Source organism: Vicugna pacos, chromosome 9 (genome assembly GCF_048564905.1).
Source record: "Vicugna pacos chromosome 9, VicPac4, whole genome shotgun sequence".
Taxonomy (NCBI): domain Eukaryota; kingdom Metazoa; phylum Chordata; class Mammalia; order Artiodactyla; family Camelidae; genus Vicugna; species Vicugna pacos.
Genome location: NC_132995.1, coordinates 56,053,738 through 56,074,298, shown reverse-complemented (window position 1 = coordinate 56,074,298; position 20,561 = coordinate 56,053,738). Strand labels below are relative to the sequence as shown.

The 20,561-nt window shown below is 41.8% G+C and overlaps 1 protein-coding gene across 5 annotated transcripts in view; it reads right to left on the bottom strand.

Annotated features, from left to right (window-relative positions):
* The window catches only part of SPAG17 (sperm associated antigen 17), a 356,415-nt gene that overhangs the window by 250,822 nt on the left and 85,032 nt on the right, over positions 1-20,561 (bottom strand). The window lies entirely within an intron of this gene.

Below are 20,561 nucleotides of genomic sequence, written 5' to 3'. Positions count from 1 at the left end.
CCTTTGGTCTAACAGTATTCATTTTCAGCCAGGGTCCTTGGATTCTTCTCTATTCTTCATCAGCCTTCAAAAATACTACAAGTGGTTTCTTCCATACACTTTTTCATGCCCCACATTGTGGTTTATTGTTTTCTCCTAATTTTTGTACAGTCATGATTTCTGAACACCCGCAGAAATGATTTATAAATCATCTTACTTTGAACCATTTTTATGGCTTCCTAACTTATCATTTGCCTGAATTGTGCAAGAGGTCTAAGGGTTTGATTCCTTATTTTCTGTTGCTTGGTCATTACTCACAGATTTAGAAAAATGCTTCTTTTTTCCCCCAGTGTCTTCTCACATCATGACAATCATAAATGAAAAACCTTTATTCTTTTTAGATTATTAGGCTAGCTCTAAGTCATTCTGGTTTTTTTCTGCCAAATTTTTTCTCCAAGTTTTGACTGAGGCTAGGTCTACATGACATCAACATGACATCAAAACATCCAAATGAAAAAAAAATTCAGTTGAACCACTCAGATGTTTATCCGCCAAATCCAGATGTTTGGCAAGTGTGGATGATACTTCTGATAATGAGTGAGTCCCCCTAAGTCAGCATTTTCCTTTTAAAGCTTTAATTAATAAAGACACAGTTTGTCTATGAGTGCTCTGCAAAGAATGGTAGTTTCTGATGGACTCAACCCCTGTGTGTAAAAGAACCTATGACTCACTAGTTTGTCCAGGTTGGGATGAAGTCGCTTGTCCTACGTGGAAATGATGGACTCGTTAGCATGAAGAACTGGAGGTCAGGCAGTGGGCATCTATCCCGGCATAAATAAATGCAGATGCAAACAAAAATTCAAGGGAAAAAGAATCAGGAACTGAAATCTTCCCTGGCTGTAGAATTCTGGTAAACATTTCAAGATATCCACACTATTCAATTCTTTTGGTTTGCATAATTTGCCTAACTTGTCCCTTAATATAATTAAATGAAAAATACCTATTTTGCATTTAGACATTACTTGTCATTCTGAAAGATTTGCAACACTGAACACATGGGGCCTTTTACATTCTCTCAATATTCTAGTGGAAAGAGTTTTATTATCGATCAAATGACTAGAGTGAGGCTTAGACAGCTTCACATAAAAAGTAGAAAACATTTGAAGACTAGAGCTGGGTGCCTAGGATTATAGATTCAAGGAACTTTAAAGGTCTTTTAGGGAAACTCTCCATCCAATGCTTAAACCTGCTCCCCGCCTGGCACATTTGCTAAGAGGTACCCAGGCAGTTCTAGAGACAGGGAAGGACCTTATTACTTATATTTTTCTTAACATTTTCTAACAATTCTATGAAGCAGGACTTATTTTTAAGTTTTCCAAGAATCTACCTCTCTGTGGCTTCCATTCCCTGAACTCTGACTTCCTCCTTGGACCCCAGAACAAGTCAGGCTGTCTTTTTTCCATCACTGATATCTGAAATAATTGATCACATCATTTACCACCCACTTGTCCTGAAATTTCAACCAAGACTTCTCTTCTCCAGTCACTTCTGTCCCTCCTGTCACAAGGTCTGAGGTTCTTCCCCGCGTGCGTCCCAGGTGGTTTGTACTTCTCTTGAAGTGCTAAACACAAGGAAGGTCATGCTCTGAGGCTCCCCTCTCCTGAGCCACTGACTCTGCTCGGGTCTGGCAGCATTCCACCGAGGTGGGAGGAGGGCTCACTGGCCAAATTGAGATAGCGTGCACCCTGGTCTGTGTTTCACCTCAGAGTTCATCCTCACCTCAGGGGCCTGGTTTTTCAACGATGAACAGAAACTAGAGTCATGTCAAGCCTCCCTCCAACTCAGTGAACTGCTCCTCCCGGCAGCAGCCACTACCTCCCAGCACCTCTCCTGACTGGGCTCCAGCACAAGGTGAGGGCTCTGAAACTTCTAATACAGCACTAAATAGGTCAGGGGCTCTGACAGGTACCCCGGACCACCTAACGATGGAAAGTCTGACCTGGCAGGCAGTTAATCAGCAGCAAGGATCCTGGCGCTCAGGGCCGAGTTGAGAAGCAAGTCCATGCTCCCTCTTTGGGGTGAGGTGGGGTTAGCCCCCTTTTCTCACCCAGGCTTTCTTTGCCTTCTAGCAGCCATTCTTGAGGCCCCAGTGGTGAACCCCCCAGGTAAGAACGCAGAACTCCCCTTCCACCTTTGAGCCTTCCTCCAGGTACAGCATCACACTACCTGGTCCAGACTGGAAACTTCTCTGAATTGTGGTTTGTACCACTAGCACTTTGGGTTTATTTTTTAAAAAGGGTAAAATTTCTGCCTCGCACTGTGACTATAAAAACCGTTAACCTAATTTTCCAGCTGAGCCAATTTCAAATTAAACGGCTTTTGTGTCAGGAACATCAACATCTGGACGAGACTCTAATAGACCCTGCAATAAATCAGCAGCTGCTGTGGGTAAAAGGTCACACTAATTCCAGATTCTCTGCCTGGAAAACACCGAGACAATAAATTACCACACAGATTCTGTACCAGCCACAAGGGGTTTACGTGGGAGAGGGAGGGAAGGCGAGCAGGACAGTCTTGGGTGGCAAAGCTGACAGCCTCCCTGATGCTGCCGCTAGCTGGAATGAGCTGATGGTGGTGCAGACCAGAGGAGACCGAGCAGCCTCCGTTCTCAGTCTGTGCCCCTTCACAGCAGAACCCAGCACACCACCGCAGCCCCAAAACAGACCAGATGGGCATTACGGGTAAAGACTTGATGAGGGAGGTGGTGGGAAAGAGAGTTTACATCACAGACTGTCCAACAAAGCATCATAACATCCTGTGTAAACATCTCAGCCAATTCCCAGGAGTCCCCTGTGGCCCTCTTGCCACTTCGTCTTTCCTCCCTCTCCAGTCCTCTTAAGGGTCAGCATCTGCCTCTTCCTTTCCTCCCTGGTGCCCACTCTCAGCCCTACCCTGGACCATCCCAAGGTTTCTCTCCACCCTTTTCTTATACAGAGCACTGCCACACCTCAGCCTCCAGCTGGCAGCTCCATACCCATGGCTTTATGCTGCAGGCTAAGGACTCTTCCTAGGGCCCACACATCCTAGATGGGTGGGACAGGGGTGGGGGTAGGGTTGTCAGTACCAAAACACTTCCCTAGCCACAAACAATTTCTCCCCGACACACAGATAAATTGTTTAGGACTGTATCAAACACACAGTATACGTACCAAAACGGTAGAGTCTAACATTGCTATTAAATATTATTATTTTAAAGGGGGAGAAAAATTCTGATACTCATTTCTGTTCTCATTAGACTTGAAATTTACATAAAAGACACTCGATTTTCAGTTTTAAGGACTCCGATTCTTTGTTGTTCCCAAACTTTGCTGTTCAAAAGAATAATCTAGAAAAGCCCTCACAAGGGTTCCTGCAAGACTTCAACTCTGGAGATCCAGTCAGGGACCAAGGAATCTGTATTTTAACAAGCTCTGCAGGTGATGCAAACGTAGGTGGTCTGTGGCTCACCCTGGAGAACCACCATCTCAGGACTTTCAAGTTCTTCCTACTGTCAACACATTCCTTCATCCATCTGAACTGCCAGCTCAACCTTCCAGAAGCCCCGATCCCACGTGTCTTCCTTCGCAGTGTATCTTCCTACCCTGGCCACCCTAACCTCTCTCAAGTCTCACCAGAATGATCCCAAGTCACTCCTAATCACCCGCTCCAGTCCTGCCTTATCCTCTTACTGTGAATACTCAAAACAGTAGCCACAGAGGCATCTTTTAATAATAAAATTTAAGTATTTCTCCTCAGCTCAAAATCCTCCAGTGGTTTCCAATCTCCCTCAGAGTGACAGTCCTTACATTTACTTCCAAGGCCTGCGCGATCCAGCCCAGCCATCTCTCTGGCCTCATTTCTTATGACTCTCGCTCCCTCACTCTGTCCTGAGATTCCCTCCTCTTTTGGTATCCGATGGACAAGGGCCATAGCCCTGCTAGGTTTCAGTATACTGTGCTGTGTTCTGGTTCCTGAAATCTCTACTCCTGGCTGACACTGAGTAGTAGCTCCAGAAATCTTTGTTGGGCTAAAGTTGCAAGGAGCAGGAGAAAACCACTGGTCTATACAGCGGTTCCATACCACGTGGATACAATGCCTGTCACTGGGTAACAAACCTGGACTCTGCTCTGTGTTTCAGGGTTAAGGACATCGTTGCCTGCATCGTGCAGGCTGCTCCTCTACAGAAAGCACAGAGAGAAGGATGCTCCTCTTGAGCAGTTGGTTTGTTCTTATCTTACAGACATGGTGACTCCTGTAATTGATTAGCTTTCCTTTTATTTTGTTCTGGTTTCCAGGAGGCTGAGTCTGATTGGCAGCAAATACGGAGAATATGACCTTCATGTTCTATGTTAATTATTTTCTATGTTAATCATTAATCATCTACTTGTCCTACGTCTGTTTTTCTTTCTTCATTAATTTTCTCACTTTAAAAACTCTTTGTAATCTTCCTGAAATCCTTTTAGAATAGGGCAGTTTAAATAAATAATAATCCTTTACCAAAACAGGTGTTCCCACTATGGTCATCACAACACCAGCCACTATCTGCAGAGAATCCACAAAATCCAAGGGCCTAGAGACACAGGACTTCCCTTCCTGAGGGAACAAAGAAAACAAGACCAAAGCGCTTCTGCAGACTGTAGCTAATAAGTGGTACTAATGCCCAGAAGCCCACCCAGAAGCCTGAGAAACGTGGGTAGACTTCCCAGGGCACAGTCAGCACTCAGTAAGACAAGCCCCGCCCCTGCCTGAGTGTTTTCATCCTGTGGATGTAGCTAGACGCTCAGCTGGTCCTGACTGGTACAGCTGTCCCCAGCTGGGCACGGTACTACCACATAAGCCAGCAGCTGGGGAGAAAGAGGCACTTAGCTTAACTATCTCTGCTCAGAAATGCCGTCAGCTTTAAACACCTCTCTGGCAGAGGGAAGTCTCCAAGCCCCCTGGGCTCATTCACTCATTAGCTAATTTCCCACCACGATTCGGGCACTGTGAAAGGAAGCCTAAGAAACACGAACGTGAGTGATGCACAAACTTCAAGGCAAGCAAAGTGAGCCTGGTACGTAACCAGCCCGAAAAGTGTTAAACGTGCCAAAAAGAAGCCTAATAAGTAAGCTGCTATAGGGGTTGAGACGAGGGGAGAGTTCCTTTTAGCTAACAGATCAGAGACACTTTCACAGAGTTTAAACTGCAGCCTGAGTTGGGCAAGATTTGGATGTTGCAGGCAGAGGGAACTGCAGGAGCAAAGCGATGGAAGTGTTTAAGTGCAGTTAAGCATTTGAAGAACAGTATTTAGGTCAGTCTGTCCGGGCGGGAGTCAGGTGAAGGTAAGAGATGGTAGGGGTGAGGCTCACGGTGGGATTGGTAAGGGGGTCGTGCTTAATGGGAATTAACCCCCATCACGATGGTTAGACACGAGAGACAGAAATTCTAACAAGACAACTGCCAAAATAGTCTAAGCAAGAGGTAACACTAGGAAAAGACGCTAGCGATATTTCAGAGAAATGTGAATAAATGTGAACAAAGGTACTGTCAAAAAGACAGATATTTTCTGTCTCTGCCTTACGCTACCTCCTCCCCATGGCTTCTACCCCATGTACACTTTCACACAAATCTGCAAATAATTCCCCTTTGCTTGTAATCACCAGTGAAGCTGGTTGCTCACAAGTTGCCCAACTTTCTTCCTTGGAAGGGATGGATATTCCCAAAGTAAAATCAGGCATTCAGGCAGGAAATATATTGGGGAAAAACTGAAAGAATTCAGACAAATTTTTATTACTCTTTAATTTAATAAGTCACTTAATTACTTCAACTCTTTCTTATAGACAGAGGCTGAGTGCTTCAAAGCAGGCCTTCCATCATCCCTGACCCAAATGTAACAGCAGAGCAGAGACGAACGTGGCCTTGAGCTCCCATGAAAGGTTTGCTACCACTGAACCTGGGAAGGGATGGATCTTTTCCTTCCATGTCTGTGCATTTACACACACTATTCCCCATGCCAAGAAGGCCCTTCCCTGTCCTACCCAACACGCTGAGCCCTCTTTGCCCGTCAAACTCAGCTCACCTTTTCCTTCCTTGAGAAGTTTTCTTTGACCTCTTATCTCAGTTAGATGCCTGTCCCTATGATCCCAAGGCATCCAGATTTACGTCTATCATAGCATTTGTTCATCCATTTCTTAAACTAGTATTACTGCATGACTATCAGACACAGATACCATGCTGGGTCCTGCATACATCAGAATTAATGAGACAAAGACTCTGTGAGTGTATATGTATATATACACACACACACACACATACATATATATATATATATATATATATATATATATATATATATATATATATATATATATATATATACACATCCACACTCATATATACTCTGCCTGGACAAAACTAGCTTGGTCATTTCTGACACAGCCAGGCTTTTTGGCAGGAATAGCTGAGCAAGCAGTAAAGCCAAAGGTGTAGTCCTTGGTGGGCTTGTGGTGCAGGCCATTTCAGGCAGATTTCTCCAGTCATCACACCACCATGGGTTAAAGGAAGGAAAATATTGATGTTTTATTGAATTACTTCTATAGGTCAGATCATGTATCACTGCTGTGATCTAAACAATGAGCCGGTGCAAGAAGAATGCACAGCTGAGACTGATGAGATAAGCCTTCCCCAGCCCTGACTCCTCCAAGAGTCAGTAAATTGCTTCCTTTATTTAATTACAAATTAATTGAAAACACTCCCATGCTGATAAAACAATACTAGTCCCCCGAATTGTTGATAATAGCCTAATCCTTCTGTAATAGTCCCACAGACACCATCTCATGATTATGTCATCAGTTTTACACTTGCAGGGTCTGGATAAATATGGCTGCCTGAGGTTCAGGAAAAGGATAAACACACAGAGAGGTACACTTTAGGAAGGCCAATTTTGAGGTAGGTTTGGTGTCAGATGGTTCTGGGTCCATTCCCAGTTCTGCCAGTCACTAGCTGGGAGACATTCTGGAGACCCTGAAGATGAACAAATACATAAAAATGTCTAACACTGGGCTAGTCACATAGTCCGGGACTCATTAATGTTAGCTGTGTTCTTTTTCTCTCCTCCTCTATGCAGTTAGGGGAAGTCAGGCTTTTCTTATTAGTTCAGAAGGCCATCTTAGTCCCAGGAAGTCAGAAATTATAATGATACCCTCTTCAGCATCCAGAGCCCCTTAGCAGTCTGGTCTTCTGTACCCACCAGGACAGTTTGCATCCCATGGTCACTCCTTCCCGCTTACTATATGCTTGCTTATGCACCATCACCAGATTGTCCCCTTGTCCCATCTTTTGAGAGTGAGCAGTGGATCCCATTATGTGAGGTGGCTAGCAAAGGTCACGTGTTGGGGAGACTACTCACTCCTGTGTAAGGCTATTAGCAAAATGTTACTGCAATTGAGGACAGGCACACATAATAGAAAGTGAAGCACTACTTACAACAGCCAAGATATTGAAGCAACCTAAATGTCCATCGACAAATGATGTGATAAAGAAGTTATGGTATATATACACAAAGGAATACTACTCAGCCACAAAAAAAAGAATAAAATAATGTCACTTGCAGCAACACGGATGGACCTGGAGATTGTTATACTAAGTGAAGTAAGTCAGAAAGAGAAAGAAGAACACCGTATGATATCACTTTTATGTGGACTCTAAAGAAATGAGACAACTGGACTCATTTACAAAAAAGAAACAGACTCACAGACATAGAAAACAAATTTGTGGTTACCACGTGGGGAGGAGGGGTAGAGGGATAAATTGGGAGTTTGGGATTTGCAGATACTAACTACTATACATAAAACAGATAAATAGCAAGGTCCTACTGTATAGCACAGGGAATTATACTTAATACCTTATAATAGATTATAATGAAAAAGAATATGAAAAGGAATACACACACACACACACACACACACATACATATATATAAAACTGAATCACTATGCTGTACACCAAAAATTAACACAACATTGTAAACACTATAAACCTTGTATACTTCAATTTAAAAAAAATTAAAAAAGAAAAGTGAAGCAGCAACCCAAGGCATAGGACTCATTTTAAAGAGCAAGTAAGAATGAGTTAAGGCTAAAGTTCAAAGGATTCTGGAGGCCAGGCCACTTATTTACTAGGATAAGATGGTCTCTATTAAAACAAGAATCATTTCCCCATTATTATCATCAGAATAATAAGATTCTACCAAGATGATGAATTAACTTTATGTATTTTTATATAAAGCAGAAAGTGAGATGCTTTATTTCAGAGAATGAAATTTTGAGAATAGGGCAGAAAAAAATCACATATTGGCTTTGCCTATATTAAGAGAGGTAGGGGCTGATCTCCCATAGTTTTCATACAAGAAGTAAAAAGAGGACATGAGTATGTCCATAAAGCAGAGAGGTGGTACACTGCTATGTGACTGGCCCAGAAGACACCAAGGATTCATCGTTTCAGAGTTTTCAGACCACCTTCTACTTTCTTTCCAAACCTCACACTCCCAGACTCTGGAAGAAGGCCAAGAGAGGAAGGAAGTTCTTTTTCAAGACAGAATCACAATCCTTATTATGTGTTCGTATCATTTTTGCAGGAGTCATTTTTGAGACTGTCTCATTACAAAATAAATTGGTGTGGGAAGATGGACAATACTGAAGTAAACCCTTTGTCAAAAACAAACAAACATCTTAAAGCAGGAGTTAGGGACTTAGAGAAGTGTCTTTCCACGGGGCCACGAAGAATGACTTGCTCTCTTAGCAGCACGTGGCTACACCCTCCCACTGCATTTTTCACAGGTACGTCTGGCACTGCTCTAGGCTTGAGAGCTTTGAGGGCAGATTATGGGTCTTGTTCATCTTTGAATTTCCTTCACCCAGTGAATGTCTGACACATAGTAAAAATCAGTGACTAGTTGCTTTTATGAAACAATTGGAGAGAGAAAAAAAAGAAAAACAAAGGAAAAGAAATTATACAACGAAAAATTCTTTCAATCACAGAAATACATTTGCTTCAAATTTAATCAGAAAGTAAAAGCTGATTTTGCATGTATTATAAGAAAAGACAGTATTTTGGGATCTGAAAGTAGATAAGTCGGTATCACCTCATACAACTATTTAAGCTACATACATGTATCTCTGGAGTCAGAGCCACAACAACTTGCAGCCTAGTGCAAACAATGGTTTCACCCAGGTGAAGATAAAGTAAACTTCTCAAATTCAAAGCATGTTTCAGCCAAGCCTATCACCCTGACTGAGGGACTAATTTGCTGTAGTGAATCAGATCATCTAATTGGCAAAGCCAAGATAAAATACTGATGGCAGATTTCAGCAATACAGATGTCTGCTGGATCTTATCTTGCTAAAACTAGAGAAGCACCAGATAAAATTTTGATTCAGATGACATGCTGATAATTTCACTTTTATTTTGCAGTGTATAGAAATCAATGGAGGCACTTAGTCTAAAGTTTCATTCTGATCAACCAAAAATAATGGGTTTAGGTCAACTAGAATGTGTTCAGCCACAAGTATCTTAGTATCTTTTTTAAGGAAATGCATTAGCGGACATACATGGAAGAGCAACAATAGGGCAGATTTCTCCCTTGGTTCAATCAGTGACTCAGGGTTGTCATCAATTTCTGGCATCCTCTTCTGCTGGATGATTGGCCATATCAGTCTCATCTTCAGTCTAGTTTCTTTCATGGCAACAGAATGGCTGCTGGTAGCAGTAGGGTGTACTTTCCTTTTCACATCTAGTGGCAGAGAAAGAAGGGCCTTATGGCGCCTTCTTTTAAGATGAAAAAAATTTCCCCAAACCTTCAGCAAATCCCTTCTAACATCTCATTGGCTAGAATAAGGTATTTTACTCATTTCTAAATCAATCACTGGCAAGGAGATGGGATTCTCTAAGACCCATCAGGTCCATCCTTGAAACCAGGAGTGGGGACTGCCCTCCCTAAGTCATCTTAGCAGCATAGGAGAGGGAGAAAGACATCAACCTAGCCATACACATACACACACACAAACACACACACACACACATTCCTAATATATATTATATATTAGGAAATCAAAAGAGAGTAGGGAAAATGGATGCTGAGGTGGCAAACAAGAGGGTCCCTAAAAAGCAGAGCTGGACCAAATACACATTTTGACAGAATCCCAAATGGTCAGGAGTTAAAACAGATACGTGGTTAAAATCAAGACTTGAGTCAAACGTTGTCATCATAAAATTGACTTTTGGTATAAGAATAAATTAGAAAACTGCAAAAATTATTGTTGTAATACATTATTCACAGTATCATGGGCTCATACCCACAGGAAAGTGAAAGGAGCATTATGTTTATTTAAAAGCTATGTGCAAAAGGATTGCCTCTCACTTGCCAAGCAGCGGAACTGAACGAGGAGAAGTCTCCAAATCCTTGGAATAGATGATAGGAAATTCAAAGCAACGAGATGACGGATGGTCTAACTACTTCACACACGGAGTAGGGCTGTCCTTGGGGCATCAAACATCAATTTGTCCTTACCTTCCTGCTAACTAAACAGAGGGGCACCATGAAGCATTCTTTCAAGAAATAGTGCGCTATACACACTCTTGATGGCACAAGAGATGATACTGTCTGGAAAAATGCGGACAAAAAGTGATTTAGAGGAGTTGGACTCCCAGTTGTGGCTAACAATTCTTTTGCTTCTATTTTCCTTTCTATTTAAGCATAAGTGTGATTGTGATAAAACTATGCCTAAATTACTCTAAAATTGATTTTAGTAAGTATAAATAGATATTCTAAATGATAAGAAAATATTGGTGGGGTTAAATTTTAAAGTTTGACATTATAATGTAAGAGCAATCCATTCTCTTGGAGGCGTTAGCTCTTAGATGACGCCTGAGGGACTACTGCTCACTTGTGATACTATATAGGTACCCACTACTAACTAAGGTCAGTGGAAAAGCAAAATATAGTTGGCAAGCTCATGTTAGAAACATTTGCTATCTTTCTAACAGTAACTAAGATGAAAATATACCTTTTCTTTATCTCCTGAACTTGAAGATTTGGCCAATGATTATGACACAGTCTTGCTGAAGCAATCCCCAATGGAAGCTTTGTGCGCTGCTTGAGGATACTGGGTGTTTTCAGAAGCAGACTTAACTGGTTCTTATTTTTATTTTTATTTTGAATACTTTTGCAATCACTTACTGCTTTTCCCAAGCGCTTGAGGTTCTTTTCTTTTGATCTACTAATGCAGCAATAGAGCTGAATAACAAGATTTCAAGATAATTACATCGCTCTGGCTTTTCATTTATACCTGCTTCCTTGGCAGGCACACAGATGTTAAAATCATAGCTGTAGTTGAGTAATAGGAGGCTCTTCACCACACGATTCATGAAAGAAATACTGAACACTCCAGGTACAGCATTTGATGACTTAGCATCAGGCTCCAGCAAACTACTTTCTTTAAGCCATTTTTATTTTCGTTAGGTTCTGCTATGTAAGCACTGCCATTTACAAATTACAAAGTTCAGGCTTTTGTTGTTGGAAAAGACTTTTTAACTTCTACTGGTTGTGATTTATTTTATTTCAACATTTTTTTATGTTCCAGGTACTTATACAGTCAGTTGGCTGATAACAGTGACCCACAGTCTTTCTGGATCAGTTTGTGCTTCTGTTACATTCTGTTGTGCTGTGACGTCTGTCTGAACACCCTGCTGAAGGGTGTGACTAAGATTTGTGACTCCTAAATTGCTTCCCTTGATTGTTCCATTGTTAATGACAATTATATGACATTTTCTCAATCTTTATTTCTTCAATTAGACTTACTATGTTGTTAATTGTGTAAGACCCCAAAATCTCCTGGCAGAAGAATAAAGCAACAGTGTGGTTTAATTCATCTTTAATCTACCATTCTGTGAAAAGTTAAGCAAGACTTGTGTTTGCATTTGCAAACTGAGCAGTGTGAACAGTTATCATTAAAAGTGCTACAACTTTGTCATGTAATCAGATTTTTGTTTGACTAATGTGTCAGATTTTCTTGAACATTAGAGACTTAAAATAATAAATATATATCATAGCATTCCTAAACATACACAAAATATTAACAGTAGGTGTTGATTTACTTCATCATTTCTACATTAAATTCTAATCATCTCAAGGATTGAAAAGGCACTTTCACTATGATGAGGAACAGTTTTTCTATCTTAAGCAAGCTGAGGTTTCATAACTGGGTCAGGTTCAACAGCAGAATATGGGCCTCAGGGGCTGTGACCATCTAGGAAGTGTATGCTGGTGCCACAGATGATCACGAACAAACTACAGGACATCATTTTGCCATCTTAGGAGATTACCCATGACTGGATGAAAATATATGAGATGAAGTTACAGTTATTTTTTCAGCAGAAAAGCGAGATCAGGACAGAGGACTTCTGTATTATTACATGTAAGATGAAACTACCACAGGCACTGATGCGCTGCTGGGTCATCTCCTTCATGGCCCCTAACTCAACAAGACTTCAAGTCCATATACTTAAGTGGGCTCAAGTTCACATCTTGTGTTCCTAGTTTCAATTTAGCCTTCTCTCTAGTTCTGTAACTATATTCAAAGTTTATTACCTGATTTAGGTAGAGAGAAGTCCAAAAACCCCACTTGGACTGTTTTCAATTAATTTATTTGATGTGTATTTGAATTCTTCATTCTTTTCATCTTCTTGACCAGTTCTGGTCATAATTATAAAGACATTATGTCTTTACATTTAGCTCTGGCCAGAACTCTAATATTCCACTGAATTGTGAATTTTTGTACTTTGGCTCTCCAGTCAAAGCTTTAAAGACAGAAACCTTAAAAATTAAGGAAGCATAACTTCTAGGCAACTGAATGTTGCCAACAATATATTTTCTTCTTCTTTGCAAATGTGTAGTCTGTATTCTAGAAAGGACACACATATTCTTATTGTATTTTGTGTAAGAAAGAACAATACTCTTTTTAGTTCATCTGGTCCCCTTGACAAAGGAAAGATGTTGATGTCAGGCAGCTCAATGTCAATTTACCAAAAGCCAATTCCCTGAAAACCAATTTGCCAAATGGCTAATTGACAGAATTGCTAATTAACTAGATTTACTTGCCATTTAAAAATGATTTATAATTTTTATAGTAATTCATAACAGCTTTTGGAAATTTCTGTGAAGATGTTTTGATTGATTTTTACTTTACATTCACAGTAGTGTGCTGAGGAATGTTCAATTTGTTCCTGCCCAAGACCCTGCTGTTGTAGCTGGAGGGAGCTAGGACACATTAGAGGGATCCTCTGCAGTGGAAAAGTCTGGGAAGAGAGCCAGCTCACAGCTTAGATGGGACTGTCGATCCTAGAAGGGGTTGCCTGTGGGAGGGCAAGGAAAGGAGAAGACAGAGGGACTGGTGTTGAATCTACCCTCGAATATATTTTTTCATTTTTAAGCTTTATTGAGGAATAGCTGACATAATAAAGTGCACATATTCAAAATGTTTAACTCTTAAAGTTTTGGTATATGTATATACCTATGAAACCATCACTGCAATCAAGATCATGAACTTATTAAAAAAACAAAGAGGTATTCTAGAAAAGAAAAGAAAGAAGTGTTCTGCCCCGCCCCCTCAAAAAATCATGAACACAGTCATCACTCCCACAGTCTCCAATTATATATACATATGAAGCCATCAGAAGTCGTCCTACAGATCACTGATATTGTAAACATTTTTTCAAATTTTTTCTCTCTGAGTTTCATTCCAGATAGAATAGGTTGAATATACCACCTGTGACAACCATCGGGTTAAAGCATGAGATAAAGAGACAAGTCTAAGGAAAGTCCAAACTTTCCGTTCTGGAAAATTGGGAAAAGGGTGACAATGTTAAGAGAAATTAGGAGTCAAGGGAAGCAGGTCCAGATGATGACCAAACTCCTAAATGAGAAGATTCTTTTCAGGAAGACTGAATCCGGGAAGCATCCTTGCAAATGCAGTCTAGTCATGGAAGGTCAAAGATAGAGTTAGATTGGGGGCACCATCAGCTCAAGGGTGTCAGGGAGGCTAATTAGGATGAACTGGGCACTGAATCCCAGGGAGGGCTCATACATCTAGGGGACACAAAATGTATGGAAGGTGTTTCGTAGTTTATGACCCATCTCCAAATGAGAATGATGCACGCAAAAGATGGGGCAGTGCAACGAAGAAAGCATAGGCTTTGCTGCTAAGTAGACGAGAGGGTTTGTGCCAGCTGGCCTGCCATCTGTAGCCCAGACCATGTCCACTGTGTCAACTTAGGCAAGTTTTTTAACCTCTAATGTTCAGCTTCTTAATTTAAAAATGGAGATTATAATAGATAATCGCAAAATTATTGTGCATATTAATCAAGGTAACAAAGCATAACCATGAACAAGCTTGCCTTGGGGGATATAAAATCATAAAGCAACCCTTTCCCCCTTGTTTCCTTCTGTCCCTTTAATTTTAATCAGTGAGGCAAGTTTTCCCCCTACCCCTTGAAGAAAACACGAACAAATCCCATGTATTTGTCTGCTATTGCTGCTGTAGGTGGCTTAAAACAACACACATTTATTATCCTGTAGTTCTGGAGGTTAGAAGTCCTCATGGGTCAGCAGGGCTGTGTTCCTTCTTGATGCCCTGGGTGGGGTGGGGGGATATATTTCCTCACTTTCTAGTTTCTACAGGCCACCTACCTCCTTGGCTTATGGTCCCATTCTCTGTCTTCAAAACCAGCAGTACAGTACCTCCCAATCTCTCTGTCCCTCTGCTTCTGTAATCACATTGCCTTCTGTGTCAGTGACGCTCCTGTCTCTCCCCATAAGGACCCTTGGGATTACACTGGGCCCACCAGGAAACTCTAGCATCATCTCCCTATTTCAATATTCTTAACTTAATCACATCTCCAAAGTCCCCTTTGCCGTTTAAGGAAACAGATGCACAGGTTCTAGGGATCAGGGTATGAACATCTTTAGGGGGCCATTATTCATCCTGTCAGATCCCATTACTTCTCCAGTTGCTCTCAGGTAACCCAGGTGTTCCATCCTCTCATGTCACAAATACAGTTTCAACTCAGGGATTAAAAAATGTAGTCTCATGTAATAATCAAAGGTAAACTTTAAACCTGACACTTCTGCTCTCCTGCATCTACTGCCTCTCTGAGCAGGAAGTACTGGCTAATTTCCTCTTTCCTCATGGAATCTCCTTCTTTTCTTATCAGTGCTTCTAACATTCCCAGTGTTACAACAGAGGAGAGAGGGCAGAGGTAAGGCAAATGGGAAATCGGGGGTGGTGAAGAGTCAGCAATCTGTGGACCTGGAAGACATTCAAATGATTCTTCTTTCCCGGATGCTTCTGGGAGTGCTTCGGTGACCTCACCCCCGGCCATCACTACAGCCCCGTCACCTCATGTTCTTCCTCTGTGCACTAATACTTGATTCCTGCATAGTCTCGAGGCATCTACCTCTGGTTTCCCAGCTGTTGAGGTCCTCTTCCCCCTCCAGGAAGTTCGCTCCAATCCCCTGGTTCACAGGAAATGCACAAGGTGTCTGCCCTGATTCTGGGAGTGTTCTCAATTCCCACTCTACAGCCCCTTACTCTGTTTCAGCCAGCCTCTGCTTGTTTATATTCCTCAGATGTGGCTCAACCACAAAACCAGTATGTACCCCGAAGATTACAGGAATAATATTACGATCTCCAATTGGTCTCTTCAAAATCCCTCTCTTTGGATTTGGGCTTAGGAGATGGTACTCTCATCCCCCTCTCCCTTGGAGAAGTAGGATGGGAGACACACAGCACTGCTCTCTCCAAAGAAAGTCTCTTCAAATATGTACCTCTTGACCTCTTATAACCCTGATGTGAGTGAGTAATTAAGTCCTATAAGAGTTTTTGAACATGTCCTTTGACAATTGTATGAATTGGAATGAGTTGCTTCTCAGCGTCTCAGTGTCAAGTTCCATTTTAGCATCCTGTTCCATTTGTCAAACAGCTACCACAGTGTTTGACATAGAAAAGCACTCAATAAATGTTCATTTCCTTCTTTCCAAGAAAACAAGCAAAGCATAATTGCAGATATACAATTAAATTAGTCAAATGTTTTGAGATTTTCCAGATGGAAACACCAAAGAAGGTGTAAAGCACTATTCTGAGAGAAATGTTCATTCTCTCTCTTCATTTGGGCAGCTGGCAATCCTCTGACAGGGAGTGCTGACACATCCTGATGTATCTTTCTCTGGGACCAATTTTGATGACAGGCAAATACAATTTGACATTATTCAGAGCTGTAAAATTCCTCCTTTCTTCAGGAAGCATGCTCATCAAACTGATCATCTTGGTTGGCTCTTCTGTGCCTTTTAATAGTTAAAAAGCACAGCAGGTGAAGTGAATTTTTAGTATGCATCATTCATTGACACCACTTACCTGGAAACTTAACCTATCACTATACATATGGTGCACTATGATTTAATTGACCCCAGATGAGTAAATTACATCATTTTGCAATGCCTCTGTGATGGGCAATCACAGAACCATGAACAGTTGGATAGTCAATCTAAGTTTGCTGGTGAGATGGCTAAGATACAGTTTAAGGTCTGGTTATTTCACTCATCTGATACCTGAATTGGGTGGGTCAGCCAGGGCTTGAATTGATCTTTTTGGAAGGTCAGTCCATTAGTCTGCTGGACATTCAAGAGCAACTGGACCCTACAGCCCTCTGCTTATATCAAAGCTGTCAAAACCCACGTTGAACCTCTGCATGTCTCCACACAAAATAGGAAGAAAAGACCAAAAGAAAAGACTGAATAGTCAGCCAGCTGGGCTTTTCCTAGCTTATTTCTCTACACAGACTGATGGAGTTTTTTCTACAGAGCTTCAACAGTTGTCTACCAAGATTTCAACAAATCTTTAATCCGAGTCATCATTTATATGCACATGTGATTCTGGAAGCTTATTAATGGGGAGGCTGCATTTTCCTTTCCATCGTATCTTGTCATCATTTTCCTATGAATTGAATGTCCATGCTGAAGAGTCTTAATTTTCTTGGATTAAATGGTTGGATGTGGAATAATGGGAACAAGGAGTATATACATCTTAAAAGATTTTTAAATGTATTTCCCAATTGGCTCTTATCCACTTTCCCAGATGTGGGACACAGGGGGAGAGGTAGGAGTGAGTCTTAAAAGCTGTCAGCAGTCCAACATTACAAAATGGAGTTACGCTCTTTATTAAAATTCACCCCTGATGTTTGTCTGGTGACTCAAATGTGCTGTTTTTCATTGAATTGAATTTGAACGTGTTTAAGTAGGATATTAGCGCACTCTACAAAGCTTGTGAGCTGAAGCCTGCAAAAGAGATGAAAGTTCCATTGAATGCTTTCTTCAAGAACCTAGCATCATGTATTCTAAGAAATAAGATGAGTGCCTTGATCAGAATCAATAATGTCTGGCACTCTGAGGGAGACAAGGACTGTCCTGATGAGACCTCGTGTTACAGCTGGCAACTGCCACCCTAATGGCAGAGAGCATGTGGCTTTCTTGAGAATATCTAGCAATTTTCCTCAGAATTACTCTCCTATTAAATACACTTTGGACAAGATGATGATAAGTGTTTAAGTCAATCTTTAAAAAGATGATTTGCATGGTATCTGGTTTATAGTAGGCATGCAACAATTATGCAGTGGAAAATCCTGAGATTCAATGATTCTGTAATTTAAAAAATTAATGTTTGGTGGTAGACATTTCCTTAGGATATAGAAGGCATTACCAGTAATACTTGATACTAACTACATGTAACTAATTTGAATAAATTGGTAACATAGCCTCTTCTTGCCTCTCTCTTTCTCCAACTCACCCAAAGAAACATATCAGGGCCAAGAATGGGCTTGAACCTCTGCTCTTACAGTTTTGATTTCTTCCTCAGTTACTGTAGGTGCTGGAGACAGTTTCAGAATGAAGTCAGTGAAGTGAAGCAGTGCTATTTTTGTTTTATTCTACATATCTTTCTTAAACATCACTCAGTTGTAAGCTTTTCCAAAGAACCATGTCTTCTACCATTACATCCCCTGTTCCTAGCACTTTGCCCTGCACTCAGAAGGTGCCCAGTAATGTGAGAAGATGACAGCCACTGAAACTCTTGGGAGGCGAGCCTGTCAATCAAGCTTCCCCAGCAGATGAGCCCAGAGCTTTTGCCCTTGAGCCTGTGGCCTTCGGCCAGGAAGGTTCTACTGTGCTGCTGTCAAGTTTTCCACTGTGTCCTCAGTTCAGCCCCAAATGGCTGGTACTGCTGTCCTCACACTATTTTTAGTCATAGATCGGTTATCCCTGACACGCAGTGATGGGGATTAACAAAATGCGCCCATATGCATCTCTGAAGGCTGAGCATGTGTGTCCCCCAGCCCAAAGTAGTTTTGGGCAGTTCTGGGTAGGATTAGCAGGCTTAATTTTTTTATTGTCTCCTTCTACTGTGCCTGGCAGAGAGAGATCAGGGCCAGAACCACTTCTAATCTGCTTAAGGAATTTAGTAGGAGGCTGTTCTAAACACACATCAGATCTCGGTTTTGCCACATTCAGTACTTGCAGCCCCCACGGTGGCCAGGTGAGGCTTCCCTTCTGCCAGTGGGAAGGGGCCTGTTGAACTCCACCCTGATGCTACAAGAACACAGAGTAATAGGTCACGCTGTGGGGATGTCCCCACCAATCTCTCACGTGGCGAAGGTTCCACATGCCTGGGGCAGGGAATTTCAAAATGCCCAATGCCAGCTGGGAAGGCTGGACACGACAGAGTGAACGCCATCGTAATCACATCATGTCCTGAAACTTCAGCCCTGATTACTCTCATCTTTATCCTCTTTGACCTGAGACGAATGCAAGGAATGGTCTTTAGATGGCCCCGCCGTTTTCAAACTCTAGTCCAGTGTTTGACTTGGACTTCCCCAGGGGCAGCAAATCACACCAGCTGACTCAAGCGCGCTTGACTCGTTTATTTAATTACTTTAATTCTGGGGGAGTTCCTTCACGTCACAAAATGCCCCTTGATTTTTATAAGGGCGAGGTAAACTTAGGACGTTCAAGACTTTATCTGAGTCTTTGTAAAGTCAGCTGTGTTACTTGAGAAGTCCTTTCCTGCTTGGTGCTTAAGCATCTGTGTTTATTTCATGGCCCCTCGTGTTCTCTGCAGGGACGTGGTGTGTGGTCAGCTTAGGAATACTGGGCTGGGGACAGGAGCTTGACATGACTGTCTCAGATCTTGCAAGTTAATGCCAACATTATTTTAGGATTCTCACTCAGAAGGTTAGACTCTCTTGGGAGATCTCAAAAGCTGACCTGCCATTCCCCTGTCTGTGCGATTCCTTATTTGCTGTGGTTGTCTAGGGTTCCCAGCAGGAAAGCAACTGGAGCCAGTGGATTCAGCTATATGTAAACATTTTTATTCTTTTACCATCCTTTCTGCCACCCTGCCCCTGCCTCCTTCCTGAACTGTTCCCTCCACCACGATGTCAAAGAAAAATAGTCATTGTCATCATGTAAATAACAACTACCCCCAAAAAGGAAGAAAAAATTAAGCCAAAATCTTTTTTGCTAATTAAGCAGTAATTATTTATTGAGTACCTAATATATGAATAGCAACAAAGGTTTTGTCTGCCTCCTCTCCATGAAAATTCTTTAAATGTAACTTTTCCTACTTAGGATTTATCTGTAGATGAGACCTTGTCCCACACTTGAGATACAGTTCTGGCCTGGGATGAAGGGTGTACTGCAACTTGCTTTAGTAGGTCTCTCTTGCAGCATTAAATAAGGAAAAGGGACCTTAACTCCTCGTGTAAAAGCTTCTGCTGAGTGACTGCGCCCAAATCAGCCAGGGTACTTCTTAGGCAGTTTCTGGACTCAATCTCAGCCCAGCCACACACTGTCCTTATCACCACGCTCCAGGGTCAGACAGCCTGACCCTTCTATTGGCCATGGCCATGGCCATGGAAATACTTGGTGCATTTATTTTTCCAGTTTCCTGCTACCTGTTCCCAAATCTCTCTAATAGCACCTGTCTGTCCACCTACTGACCTCTCCCATGTCTCCTGTGCTTGCAGAGCTCTGCAGAGCCCCCAGCCTCTTCTCTTCCTTCTGATCTCCTCATCTTTTGGGAATTGGTTTCCCATTTTTATGTCCCTGGATTAATGTAGCCTTGCTCTCATACATCTTTGGACCCCCTGGTACACGGGTCTTTGCAGTCAATCTGATCCCCCACTATGATATCATACCATGATAGTTATGGGGTTTTTAAAACCTTAAGGTGCTTGTGACCTAGGTAGAAAGGTAGGAAAATTTTATATGAAGACTGCGTAGGACAACTGAGCACAAAATTCTGATTTTCTGCTTTTACTAAGAGTTCAGAGAGGGAAGATCTTGGTGAGGATGAATACAGTAGAAACAGATTCAAAGAGCTGCACGGAAAGCAGCAGTTTGGAACCTGAAGAATGGGTGGCAGAGTGCAGAGGAAAGGTGTTCCTGACAGAGATGAAGAGCG